This window comes from Cardiocondyla obscurior, linkage group LG25 (genome assembly GCF_019399895.1).
Source record: "Cardiocondyla obscurior isolate alpha-2009 linkage group LG25, Cobs3.1, whole genome shotgun sequence".
NCBI lineage: Eukaryota > Metazoa > Arthropoda > Insecta > Hymenoptera > Formicidae > Cardiocondyla > Cardiocondyla obscurior.
This window is the reverse complement of record NC_091888.1, coordinates 1,803,317-1,818,275: the sequence shown is the minus strand read 5'-3', so window position 1 is coordinate 1,818,275 and position 14,959 is coordinate 1,803,317. Positions and strand designations below refer to the sequence as shown.

The window sequence follows — 14,959 nt, the reverse complement described above, 5'->3', positions numbered from 1 at the left end:
CTTTTGCATTAAGAAAAACTTTACATACAATCATTTTCAGCAAGGAAACTACTAACGAAAGTGGAGAAAAAAGTTATTCAGACGATAAGAGTATTTTCGGTACGATCTAGTTACCGTATCTTGATTTCTAATCTTCTTTATTGCACGTAAGAGCGCGGAAAAATGTCCGAGATCTTCTTCTTCGCATTCTGCTTACTTACAATCGTGTTGATCATCCTCTTTTATTTACTTTACCATTCATGTTACATCGAGCGTATTATCGGCAGTGTTCCAAGACGAGGAATAAAACTGCGCTGCTTGCTCATGAGATCTTTTTTCCGATCCGGGAAAACACCTCGTTTCAATAAAATGACGATTTCTCTTTAACATCGAATGCTTGCCGTTCTCTTTTCCTCTGTCTTTTTATGCGACGAATCGCTTTTTGTCTTTCTCTTTGAACGTAATTTTCAGCGTTCAGATTAAACGTAAAATTCCGTACGATATTTTATCCGAGCCGAGGTAAAAGTGGTCTCCCTCGATACATTCTTCTTGAGCCATGCTTTATTTCCGCGCAACGAAAATAAAACGGTTCTCTCCGATGCGGTTTCCCCCGCATGTAAATTAATGTCCGCGTAGCTTTCTAGTAACATAGAAATATTTATTAAGCCTTGGCATAGCATAATTTCTCGATAACGCTTAGGCTGCCCGAACTGGGTCAATTGTTACCCTAGCTCATATAGATATTTTTTCGTAGAACGTCCGCGATATATTTAGTAAGAAAATAATATGTGTTTTACAAAATTAAAATATAAAGTGTATTAAAGTGTGCATTTTAAAACAATTAAATATGTAATTACATTTATGCAGGGAAGAAAAAGACGAAAAATTTATAAATATAAGCGTAACGATGCGGAAGGTATATTCATTAAAATCTGTTACGTAGACAAAATTATTCAAGATTTTGTAATCTTACTTTGACATAATAAGGCTCAAAATAAAAAGAAGATCGTATGCATAATGTGCAATCGATTGGTTGCTTAGCTTATACGATAATCAATTTTGTTTACGGCGCAGCTGCACCGAATTGGAAATTAGAAAAGTAATCGAGGCAGGTTTCCACTCGTTAGCGCGCAATGAATTTTTATTTTCTTTTACTAAAGAAACGGAAATAAATTAATGCAAGCGAGTAATCGAGATGTAGAATCTTTACATGCGTTACAAAGCATTACTTCGGTTGCAGCGGTCGGGATCTATTAAAGTGCGAAGCAATCAAGATAGGAAATACCATATGGGGAGAAAGCAATGACTTTTAAAACGGAGAAGTGCACATTTACATTTTTACTTTTTATTTTAAATCGTCCAATTTTCCAGCCGCGCACATCGCCATAACTATATTTCTACGTCAAATATTTAATGCGTAATATTTAACGTTCTAGATTTCACTTACTCATAGATGCTTTAAAATACTTTTTTTTTTTTTTTAATTAAGTTGTACATTTCGATGAAATTTTTATATTTAACTTCGAGTACTTAAAATACAAATTTGTGATAATAGGAAAAAATCCATAAGTCGTTTTTTACTTTTAGACGAAATTGAAATAATTGCTGTGAGTTTGAATTAATTTTTATTAAACTTGAATGATTATTTAAATCGATAATATTATCGTTAGTGACCAGATGCATTTAAGGATGAGAGCACAGTTTGCGAGCGCAGTTAAGACCAAGCGGTTAAAACATAAGAAATAGCAAGCTGATTTTAGACGATCATAATTCTCGGAAACTACTGTTTTATTACGCTGGTACGTTTTATTAAATCGCTGTGTACTTTACTTTCGCGAATACGAAATTGGTTCTTTTAACTTTGAATCTTAAGAAAAACTTTTCCATTTGAACGTTAAATTATCATCATATTATGCACGATTTAAAATACATAAAATGTTAAAAGTTATCCCCTTAAGTATACAGATAAACATTTGAAAATATATGGAGCATGAATAAGATTAGCTTTTTTCATATTGACGAAATAAAAGACCTTACGATTTCGGAAAATTTTTGTAGATAAAATAAAAAAATAGCAATTTTAATGTGCTCTTAATAAATTAAATCGGTTTACATATATCTTTAAATAATTCTTGCTGACAATGCATGAATTATAACGTCTTGTAAGTTTTCTTATACTATCTTTCTTTCTCGTTAGAAGTTGCGAGTTAATTGCGTTGCAAAGTAAATCTCCCGTGTATTCGGGCTATTTACTTTCGAGCTACTGCCACTACCGAATATAAGATCCGGCTAGCGACATACATATTGATCGTCTAAGTACTTGAAGATAGTCATCTTACTACTAATCTTAGCATTAATGTACGTGGACCGTAAGGAGCATATATCTCATGCCACGTAAGTTCCGTTAAATATTGAAGACACAATCTATAATTTCTGAAATTTAGCGCGTCATGGAATTGTTAGGGAAAATTACTTAACAGTCCAGCGTATTGCTAAGAACGTTTAAACAAAATTTCTGCAGTAAATTTGTTAACAATTGTTTCTATAATTAATTTACACTCAAAAAAAATTAATATAAATGCATTTGACGTAAGTAAAAGTAGAAAGAATAATGTACAGAAAATGTATAATTATATTAAAAAATACAAGTACTGTAAAAAGAAAAAGAAAAAAAAAACATGAAATTATACAATTGTTGAAATTTTTCTATCTTAAAAAATTGGTGTGACGCGTAAATTAGCTGTTAATTGTTACCGCTTAAAACCGATTTTAGTTCTCTCTCGCTTGGCTTGTTTCACGCCAAGCGAGAGTCAACGTCGGTTATCAAGTTGGCGATTTTGAGGTATGATTTAATTTTAATATTTAATTAATATGTCCAGGCAAAGACGGTCTTCGCGATTTTCGAGATCGAAGACAACCTGGTGGAAGTACCGTCTTTGTCTGGACATATTAATTAAATATTACAATTAATCGAACGAGAGTAAAGAACAGATAGCCGCGGGGGTGCGGGGGTGCGGGGGTGCGGGGTGCGGGGGTGCGGGGTGCGGGGGTGCGGGGGTGCGGGGATGCGGGGGGAGTGCGGTGTGCGGAGGGTGCGGGGGTGCGGGGGGTGCGGTGTGCGGAGGGTGCGGGGGGTGCGGGGGTGCGGAGGGAGAGAGAGCGCGAGCCTACGTGCCGAACGCTAGGTATATTCCCCCACTACTCCCACTCTCGCTTTGTCCTTCTCCAGCGGTCGCGTGAGCATACACGTACTACACACTGCGGAGCAAGCACGTGTCTCCGTACCAAAAGTAATTCGCACTTTCGTTTAACGAAAACCCTTCCGGCACGATAACCACGATTAACCACTTGATATTTCTTTATGTTACAGATCGACGCAGTTGCTGTCCGCTGTTCGCTGTCGTCCCGCGAGATCCGCTGAGTATTCGGGCGTAGTTTTGCGACACGCGACTTACTTTTAATCGCGAGTACCGAACCATGTAACGCGCGAGTGATCGTCGTATAATTTTCGCGGTATTAAAATCACGGGTCGGGGTGTTCGCGAGTTTCCAGTGCGCGGAAGGATGACTCGACACACAAACTGAGAGGAGGAGCAGGCCTCGGATAGGCATCCTGCATCGGCGGAGCAACTTTTAAGTAAGTATAAATTAAAAAAAAAAAAATCTTTTTTTTTTATTAATCTCATTAATTGACATGTCTATATTAATATTTTCTTTTTTATGTTACAGTCACCGGCAGAACTCTACACCTCCGCTGAAGCTCATGCAGATTGGTAAGTAGTTTGATTTTTTTGGGTATTTATCTAACTTGTGTCGAAACTTTGCGTGCCGGTAATCTAAATGATTAAACTCGAAAGTGCTTCGGCGACCCTCATGTACTGGCGTTGTTGCTTATCCGTCTTCGAAATAAATGAACAAGTAGTGACCCGGATACTCGAACCAACATTTGGTCGCGGAAAGACAATAGGATCCGAAATTGAACCGGAATAGGCGAACGCAATATTTTAACATTGCGTGAGCATATTGCAGTCACGTTGCAATATAGAATCTTCCGTTTATTAATACCGATAGGAAAGTCTTTACGAATTAGGTGCTAAGTATGTAATTTTCTTCATCCATTCTAATTGCTATAATTTAATATATCGTGCGCGTAGCTGAAAGAGAACGCGAGCGATTTTAATTGATTAATTATTTAACGACGTCGAGCGAAGTTTTGCGAAGTAATTGATACGAGGTACGATCAACATCAAGAAGGAAATATTTGTTTGCTTCTTAATAATTTAAACGTTTACTTGAAAATTTAACCGAGCATAGAACTTTGTACTTACTTAAGGAAAATTAATATGTCGATGTGAGCCAACGGTCGAGGTTCAGAAAGACGAATTGCGACGTCTGCGTATTTTCCCAAGCGACACGAACGTACACTCCGAAAGATCCGTTTCGTTCAATCTTTCTCCAAAATGTCGTCTCGTGTAAAAGGCTTATAAAACGTAAAAGAGTACGTAAAATATCGTGAGCGTAAAAAAAAAGTAGTAGCGATGCAGTTTTTGTGAGAAAGAAAAATTCAAAGGGAAAACTTTTATACCGAGCGGCGAGCCCAATTAAGATTTTACGTAGAATACATTTAATAAACCGTAAGCTTGATCGACGCGCGGTTAAGTTGCGGCTTGTTACTTCATGATTCCCCCTGTCTTGGGTGGGTGACTCAACCTTTGAATGCTCCAATTCGGTCACCGAGGTAGCTGCAGATCTTCGGCGTGGCGTTGGAAGCTGACGCAGTTTGTCTCGCCCGCGTGTACGGTTAAGATTTATGGAGAGTCGTGGCGCAGGTGGCAGCTTAGCATATCAAATTCGCAGTGATGTAGGTCAGATGTGTTTAAAACGTATTAATGAAATATCTCCGCTGACGATCTACGAGAGAAAGAAATCGGCGAATCACAAGGCGATGGATAGTTCGAATGCAGGGCTCGGTGGTAATTAAAGCGCAGTTGTATATTTGATGAACAACTGTATAATTCAGCGCACGACGATTATCCCGCTAATTGCTTAAGTAATTTCTTTTAAAATATTTAACCGCGTAATTCAACTTAACATTTAACTCACCATGTTTTTCGAAAACGCAGAGGCAATTTATACACCCTTTGTCTTAAGCTTTCGCCGAATGAAAACAAATTAACGTTTTCAATGCGCTGCTTGCTTAGGCAGCCGGTCCTTCGAAGTAGCTACTCTTTTCAACGCGTGTGACCGCACGTTGAAAATTAATTAGGGACGTTGCAGCAATAATAGTGCAGCAATAAAACATAAAACGGAATAAAGTCGAGTGCGCGGGGAGTTAAAAATCGCCGTTCGCTTGTAAAGGCTTCGCGATTTCTCATTTATGCTTCGCGCGAAATATTGCTCGTGTTTATCGAAATTCGCTCGACATGGCGCTAAAGCTTCGCGCGCTTTACGTGTAGAAAATTCGACGAACGAAGTGTCGGAAGGGCGTCGCGAGATCGGGTGGAGGAGGGAAAGAAGGGGATTTGATTTTCCATTCACGCGGATGTTTGATGACGATGTTCGCGCTCGGGAAATCACGCGCATGGATATATTGGCGGGCTCGATTCGCGCGTCCCGCTGCGATACGACTGATACGAATAACGCCATTTCGCAGGCGGCGAAGGGGGATCGATATCTGACACGAGGGGGAGAACGGTAGTGTAATAAGTCCCTTGGCATGTGAAAGAGCGTGCGATAAAAGACGGCGGGATGACGGGAACTTTTACTGCCTGATCGCGAAATACTGCTTGTCGCGCGGGGACTAATTCATCACGATCTCTCGCACGGATCAGCGAGAGTCGCGTTGAAATTGCACGACGAGTAAACTGCGTCGTCAACCGTCGAATCTACGTCCGGCCACGCGACTAATGCAAATTAATTAATTTGTCCGAGTGAATTTTCCTCCCCTGGCCCAGTGCACTGCACGCCGACGACACGCCGACGTTCTCGGCGGTGCTATTGGGCGTTTCTCGCCATTATACACACGTCGGGCTACATACACGGGAGTTAATTGGGCATGTGATTATAATAAATATTAGATCGCCGCGCACGTACCGATGCATTTGCGGTTAAATCTCGCCACTACAAAATGTTCAATCGAGCGAAGAGATTTAATTTGGTCGAGGGAGAAAGAGAATTTCATCTGTCGCGACTTTGAAATATCTATTTAACAAAATTGTCCGCGTGACAAGTGCACACCATAATTGTAATTAATAAAGACGTAATGCACGCGCTAGAAATCCGATGAGTATTTCGAAAATATTCGCGCGGCATCGGCAGCTTAATTGAAGCTAAGATTCTCCCCCGTGACAAATACTTGATTGGAAAACGAGGTGATTTAATCTCGATGCGTAACAATTGTTTTATTATCGATTTGCAATAAAAGCCAATCGCAGATGGAGATAATTAAATTGTATTTGTTAAGAGCGCGTTACGTCAAGAGTGCTCGTAGAAATCGGAATAGCGTTAATAATTTTTATTGTAGTAATATTTCAGCGCCGTTGTCGCGTTATATACTACCACTGGCAGCGGAAACTCTTGTCAATACCACGTGATACAACGGCGACCGGGCGGCAGTTTGTTCCGCGATCGTTTATCCAAAAACGTCGATCGTATACCGGGCTCAAAATTCGATACTTGGCATCCGACTAACTGACGAGAATATCGTATCGGCGATCCTATTTTTCACGCTATCGCTCGTTCGTGCGCGATTTACATCCTTCGGAGTGACCGAAATCGGCGGCGTTGATCTCGCCGTGGTCGGGCCGGCGCTTCTTCTTCTCCTCCTCTATTCTCCGTGTCGTAAATGTTTCATGAGCGCGAGATTTTTGCAGGCGGACCGCGTGTAATGTCAGGTTCGCGGTACAGGGAGACAGACCGATACAAACGACTGCGAGAACCGGCGGTGCGCACGGTGGATATGAAATTTTATCGAACACTCATTCTGTACTGAGTAAACCCCGACGAAGCTCGTCCGAGGAATTTTCGATTTTCCGCGGACAATGTGGAGCCGCAAAACGGAGTTATAGGTTTAAATTTTATACGCCCGGGTATACACGGGATTTCTGCAAATAAAATTTGAATTACTGAGAATAATTGCGTTAAAATAATCGACGCTTGTGCCTTAATAATTTCGGTCTAACGAAAGTACTCAAATAAAAGTCCTAAAACTCATCCGGATGAATAAGATACGCGGCGCATCACGGGACGAATTGCTTTCAGCGCAACCTAATTGGTAGTTGGAGCGCAAAAAGCTAAGGATTTATGTTCGCTAACGCGTCGCAAAGATTCGACGTGTCGTAATTTCATTGCATTAACGCCTGCTAAAACGCGCAAAGCGCGAATCTGATAATTTTCCCGGTTCATCAGATACAAAGGGCGGTAAACGATGCTTTATCAGCTCTTACTGGTGAAAATAAATGTCAGTGACGGGTTAAGAGGAAGAAGAACAATAGCCGGGAAGCAATTTTAAAACGCCGCGGTCGTAAAGACAAAACGACTTTGCTTAATGAATTTTTTTTCTTCTCCCTATGTTCCTACCGCGAGAGGGGGGGGAAGGGGGGGGGCTTGGATTGTTCTTTACAAGCCACCAGAGCCCGAGGCGTTTTCCTCGCAACGTAGTTTATCGGTCGCCATTATCGGTGCGACACAAGGTAGAGGCAAATATAATGCAGCGTGCTATGTAACATTCCGTAAATAGATCACGGATAATACGAAAGAGTGATGCGTATGCCGCACACGTAAGCGCGCGGTGAGCGAACGTGTAACCGTTATAACTTGCAAACTTCACCGTCGCCGTCGCCGGTAAATATAAGCTTGCAACACGTGGAGCGCAATTAAGCTTATCGAATCTCAATCTTTCCGCCGCCGCGCTGTGTCGCGCGAGCGTAAGAGTCCACGACGTCAAACGCGGCTGATCCTTTATGGATGTATTCGCGAAAAATTATTGCCCTACGTGTATCGTCTAATTGTTACCTCGCAATAATTTTATATGACGCTCTCCCCTCGCGGGCATATGTAAATGCCGTAAAAAAAAGAAAAAAAAAACAGATAACTCGAAGCTACGTCATGCCTCTCTAATGAGATTATGTCTGGATGCGTTAACGTTTGCCTACTTTTGCGCACACAATTCTGGGATCGCTCTCGGCATCGACCGTCATTGATCTAACTTAAAAATTTTTTACGAGAGAAAAGAACTACGGGGAGGGGAGCACGATCAAACTTGCCGGCGGACTTCCACGCGGTAGAAGTTTGAAATTCTTTTATAGACGTCACTGATCTCGTCTTTCTCGTATGTTCAACTTTTGCCGGCAGTCATCTATATCTTTCTGAAATCGAATAATTTCATGACACTTTGCACTTCGGTGTGCGAAATTGCGAGAGAAAAGTCACTTTCATATCATATTTTGGAAACTTAGTTATTTTATAAATAAGAATAATTTAATTTAAGCAATATTTTTAGGAATAAAAATAAACTTGCTTTATTAAGATTCTATGCTGTATTAAAAATTTTTAATACTTATATAATTCACGATAATAAAAGGAAACGTAACATTAAAGATGTATTCGAGTTTTAAGAATAAAAAGTTTATTAAAAGTGTATTCCAATTTTAAGAATAAGAAGTTCATAAAAAATAAAAATAAAAAAAATAATTTTAATTACTTTCGGAACAAATCAACCTTTACGACTAGTCCGCGAATATAAATGAAGTTTCCCTGTTAATTCGATAAAGATACGTGACTGCGCGCCCGGATATCGTTGATGAAGGTGAAAAGGGAAAGCTGGCTTTAAATCATTTTTGCCGACAAGCTATTCTGCAACGCCGGCACGGAACGAGAAAAAAAAAAATTACTTTGGCAACTTCAATTTGCGGCAACACGTTGCTACGACGGTGAATGTAGATAGGGTGCGATGAGCGGAGCGGATAGATGAAGTTAAGGCAAATGGATGAGAAGTTAAAAAATTGCGAGATGCAGACGGAGTTCCGAGTATGTCCCATCTGTCTTTGTTACTGTTCTATGCAGAACGACAAAGGCGAGAAAGGTGTTATCCGATAACTCCAATTTGCTAAAGCGTCCCATTTATGACTATGTCTTATTACGCGGCTCGCGTGAACTGTACAAAGAATGCGACTATCCTGTAATAAGCTATCAGCGTATGTAAATCGACTTTTGGACTTTTTCTACATTTATTGAATTGATTTAACAGCTTGCTTTATAAATAGCAATTATTTGCACTCGGTACATTTTTAAAACAGACGAAAATTATTTGATTATATTTTTACATTCTTGTACATTGCAGGAGAAATTGGTTTATATAAACGTGATAAATGTAATAATTTAATAACGCAGTAAATCCGTCGAATATATGTCGCTTTTTTTAATCAAATCTTAGAGACGTTCGTTAATTTTGAGCCACCTTGTATGCAACGTAGCACTTTTTGCTCATTAGCGTAAATATCTTCATGCCACAGCTATCCACACCGTTAATACCAAGATGAGTTCCGTTGAGTGCCGCTTTTAAGAGGCGAATGAAGCAATGGCGACTCTAGTAGAAGCCGTTTCTGGCTTGGCGTATCCCAAGTATCAAGGGATTATTACCTATTTTGACCTGCAAAACCGGCACTCAGCAAATTTCACCTGATGAAAAGGTGTAAAAGCCACATCAAAGAGGTGTTCGGTAAAGAAGTATGTCGCATACAAGAAAGATAGCAATTAAAAGTCAGGACACATGTCATATTGATGCAAAATTTATTCTAATTTTTTTTTTAAATAAAAATACGATTATTTCTACATACTTAAAAACTTGTATTTAAATATTATACAAAGTAGACAGTAGTGTGCTTCGAAATTTTTAACTGCAAATTTAGTAAAATTTACAAAACCGATTTTCCTTTGATAAGCTCAATTTTCTTACACATACGTATAAGGTCATTCAGCATTATATCAAATATGTTTTAACTTTTGCTAAAAATCGTTATCCAAGTTCGTTTATCTTTTAAAAAGTTCTAAATCCGATCGTACCCTTTTCGCTAAATCTTCGAATCCAACTATTTCTCTAACTCTTATTTACGCAAGAAAAGGGCGAATAAATCCATTTAACATTTCTTTACTAAAGATCCGAGGTAATCTACTAATTTTTTTTTTTCTTGTAAGCATCTAGGAACCACCTGCTGCTTTTCAGTGAAAAATTAAGAGTTAACTACTTCGTCAGATCTTGTGAAAAATTAGCTGCTTTTAATCAAAATTGATACTAAAATATATTAAGAATATATTAATAAAATTAAACACGTGTTTACATATATTGAAAAAAATTATATATAGGAGTAATTAGGACGAAAGTTAATTTAAAATACACATCAAAAAAATTGCTTCGCATTTTAATTTAAGAAATGTTATTGATGAAAAATAAGCTTTCCAATTTTCATTTTCTCGCCTGTCAATTTTATTGAAACTATATCGTAATTTTCTCAACCTCGTGTTGGTGCTATTATTTTAGGAACGCTGTAAAAATATCATATTTTTGTTATATGAAAAGTAGATTATACAGATCGATTTTTACATCACTATTTTCCAACTAAGATAAAGTAAATCTGTGTAATTATATTGAACTTTTTTATATTACAAATATTTTTAACTTTACTTGTAAAATTTTTTTAAATTAGATAATAATTATTACTAAAAAGAGATTTGCATTTAGAAAATTATTAATTTGCTCTTTTTCTCAGTTGCAATAACTTCTTAAAATGATTTTAAATTTTCCTGCACTGTTTTATTTGTAGTAATTCTAATAATTTTTTTTTTTTATAAAAAACGTGAAACATTTTTACGTATAAAATTCCTTGTGTTATACTTGTAAATTTCTCTTGATTCGTCGCATTTATCGTAACATTGTCGGATCAGCGAAACAATTTCGCGAACGAATTGAATTCGATATGAAAAGGGTGGGTGAAGGAGAAGAAGAAAAAGAAAGTAGTCACGCATGCAATTTTCGACTTATACACTTGTTTGAATGAACGGGATAATATACAGGGGTACATATGGCATGTTCGATACGATACCACGCGATACACAGTTAGAGGAATAAGGAAATATGAAGGAAGGAAGGAAGGAAGGAAAGAGGGGTTTTTTTCTCGTGTGCATGAAGGGGGTGAGAGAAGGGTGGGAGGGGAGGGCATCGCAATTTTCCGAGCGGAATCTTCCTACCAAGAAAAGCAGCAGGTAAAGAGATTTCGTCCTGCATTTTTCTACAGGCGGCGGATATTTCTCGGCGGCTGCGAGCGCACGTAGCGTCGCCCTGAGATTTCGCTTCATTGGATTCGTTATTATTCGTACGGCACGGCGAAACGAGAGACAGACGGATAGACAGATAGATAGACAAGAGTGCGGGGCTGGGCTACGGCGGTATCAGCGATCTAATTTGCAAGACGTTTCAGCGCCTTACCTGCGGTACCTCATAAAGATAAATTGGCACCGCTCGTCGTGCCAACGTGTCGCGTACCAGACTTTTTTTCTCGCTTTTTTTTTCTTTTTTTTTTTTTCCTTTTCACCGAACGTAATCGTTCCCCATCGTACGGTTTTCGGATAAAGAAATTGTTTTAAATTATGCAGAAAGTCGGATTTCTCGTCGGCAGACGGCGACCATGACGTAATTTCAGGATGAAGTCATTTTTGCGAAAAAATTCCCTCGTGCATTGCAAGCGCGCGCGCGATAAGGCACAAAATGGAGATTATTACGGCATGACCGCGTATCTATCAAAGTAGGGCAAGGTGTACTTTTACATAAGTCGAGGTGGCGCGAATACATTTCAGCGTGTGACATTATAACAATCGGATAATGCTTGCCGGTGCGATACAATGTGAAACCGCTGCGTTCTAGTTGCGAGATACAGACTATCGACTAATGACGTATATTTTGTTTCAAGTTCGAAACAATTTACATTAATCTCTTTCATGCGACGACTTCAATGTCACTGCATTTTAGTTAATATTTCATTACGTTTAAATTTCTTTGTTAAAAGAGACATGGATAGAGGTGTTTATTGGAAAAAGAAATTATTTAATGATAAGAAGGTCTGCTCAAACTCTTTATTCGCTCGTGAAAAATCAACAAATCAATAATACTTTTCATAAGAATAGCAAAAGCTTAATATGACAAAAGATTTACCGATTTGCGATAATTTAATGTGATATTCGCTGATGCGTTTTTTTTTTTTTTATTAATTTCTAGATTGACAGGTGAGATAATTACAAAATGCGAAAACCTATTTATGCACGCAACTCGCACGTTACAGTATATAATTTATTGGAGGGAAAAATACGATTTGTAATGTGAACTGACCGGAACGATACGTCATAATCCAAAAATACTCGCGTTGTTATTGATACGTCATTAAAACGTTAAAGCGTATCGTAGAAATCGATATTCAGTTATTGCCCGTTATTTACATTTCGTATTTTTGTGCTTCTATAAACTTTGTTAACTTTATGAAAAGATCATATTGCACATTGCAAGCGCGCATCAACACATATATCGTTACTAAATAAATACCTGAAAATTAAACGCTTTGTTACGTTTGTGTCATAAAAAAAAAGTTAAAATTGTTTTTTAATATATTACATTCTTTAATATCAAAGGTGTTATATTTATTTTAATTATTTTAATTGATTAGCGTTACATTTATGTAATTTGTATTTTTCATGTTGAGGGATTTTTCTCATATATACATATATTCGCATATCTCGTTAATCAAATAATTTATTGTTGTCACTCTATTTTTATAATTATTATAACTTGCTAAATATTTAAACATGTTTCAAAAATTGCACGAAATGATATAACTGTTGATCGCGATAGCGATAGTTATGAAAAAAAGGGGTCTAGCAAACGATTTAAAAGTGCCAAATTTCCGTCGCCGTATCGTCGACGTTATCGAGCCCATAAAGCACGGTTCGTGATCAGTAATACATTAAACGCGGCGAAAGTCGTTATTCATGCCGGCTTCATATAAGCGATAGCACGACTCTTCTTTCGTTAATCGTTTTTCATCCGGCCTGTCGTCCCGTCTCTCGGACGTTATCTCCTTGCGAAAGTATTTTTAAATAACTTATTACTACTTTAGAAAATGGTAAAACGGCGCAGGGGGACGTTTACTAACGATGACTGCAAATTATGCAATATCCCATGTCGGCCCGATACAATTTGCGAAACGGGAAGTGAAGAGTAATTAAACCCGGTGGTAAAGCCGCGACTGTGAATTGGAAAATAATACATATGTGCCCGTAATAATAATCGCCATTTATTTTAAAGGAATTACATAAATCATCTTTCCGCGGAATTGTAATTATAATAAACATCAACAATTAGTATCATACTGATAAATCAGTGTGAAATATTAGAATTACTTGCGTAATTACTTGCAACAGTAGACTACCGCGCGAGTACGGTCTACGTGAGAGAAATACCGTTTATCACGCAAAGCGAATGGGATAATTGTTTGCAATATCCATATTTACAATATCATGACCCTAAGTTACACAGAAACCAGATGTTGCAGATCGCCTCAGTCGGGGCTAACTATCTAAACTTTCCTCGAGCCAGGGCTTTTCCTAACTCCACCTAAAATGAGCGTTATAAATCGCGAAGAGTTTACTATCCCCTCTCCGATATATTGTCAACGGGAAAGTCGAATTTCGTGCTTTCAATAAAACGCGACACGCTACGTCACGATACGTTGTTATATCCAATATCCTAATAAATCTTGATACCCGCAATTTTTTCCATAGCTATTGAATTTGGCACTATGCTTCTCCACTCTACTACAAACAAGGCTTGAAGCTGAAAGAACGGCTAATATATTACATTTGTAAAAAGGATCGGATTCGAGATATACCTTTATTAGACCGATATAAATATATGTATATATTTATTGTAATACATTGCGTTACGTTACATTTTTATCGTTCGCATGGTAATCAAAATCTATATTCACTCACGTCAAACGATTTGAATAGATTGGATATAGTTATTTTTATATTATGCCGTATAAAATGCGTTGCGGACGCATAAAATAAGATATATGCAAACGATGTGTTGTAAACATTTCAAAATATTCCGCGGAAAAGACGTGTACTGACGGATGCCTCAATTTCCGAGATTGACGTAGCGTGTACGATTTTTGATAAATGGAGAACGCTAACGGCTATAGGCATTTCCTATCTGTCACATGGAATCTGAGTTGACGGTAGCTTTTAATAATCTACAAAGCGGTCTTTCCTATAAGCCATTCGAAGAGAATGCCTGTTACCTTTCTGCCTTTGTACCAAGTTGTATTACAAGTCACCTATGTACGCGCACGGAATAAGAACAATACAATATTAGGTATTGATATTGCATTTAATAACTGATTAAAATTAATTTGATTATACTTATTCTTTCAATTTTTTTTTTTTTTTTTTTTTTTAGATAGAAATACCAGCATTTATTAATATTAGAACGTTTTCAAGCCACGCATAGCAAAGGTTTTAATTAGTTAGCGAAACCTTCAAAATGCGATTTAAAATTCATGCGCGTACGAAGAGAATATTATATAAATTTTTTTTAATGTTACATGCAATGCATATTTATGTAAATCATTTTAATACGTTTACGTATATATTTTTCTTTATTATACACCGAGCAATAAAATGCAAATTATTAAAAGAATCGCGACAGGCAACATATTTATATTTCAGTTAGTCGTTACTTGTCGTTTAGTATTAATCGTGATTTACAATATGAAGGGTATGCGCGTCTCCGTATATCTTTTTCCAAATCTTATCGCCGGAAAGTATCCATCTCTGTCATGTAACGACAGGTCAATAAACTATCCATATTGGTTACTCTTAAAGGAAATAAAAGTACGCCCGACTCGCTGTAAACTTGGGACAAAAGATAAACTTTC

At 37.8% G+C, this 14,959-nt stretch overlaps 1 protein-coding gene and 1 long non-coding RNA gene across 7 annotated transcripts in view; one reads left to right on the top strand and one right to left on the bottom strand.

Annotated features, from left to right (window-relative positions):
- The window catches only part of LOC139111799 (uncharacterized), a 70,258-nt gene that overhangs the window by 20,573 nt on the left and 34,726 nt on the right, over positions 1-14,959 (top strand). The window contains exons 2-3 of one of the 2 annotated variants that reach the window (XR_011547277.1): positions 3,350-3,615; positions 3,708-3,751. This is a non-coding gene — a long non-coding RNA (uncharacterized lncRNA). Of the gene's footprint in view, positions 1-3,349; positions 5,036-14,959 lie in introns of those variants that run through there. The other variant, XR_011547278.1, reaches the window with a different exon arrangement.
- Positions 1-14,959, bottom strand: part of 5-ht1 (serotonin receptor) — a 100,763-nt gene that overhangs the window by 71,042 nt on the left and 14,762 nt on the right. The gene's annotated exons all lie outside the window — the stretch shown is intronic.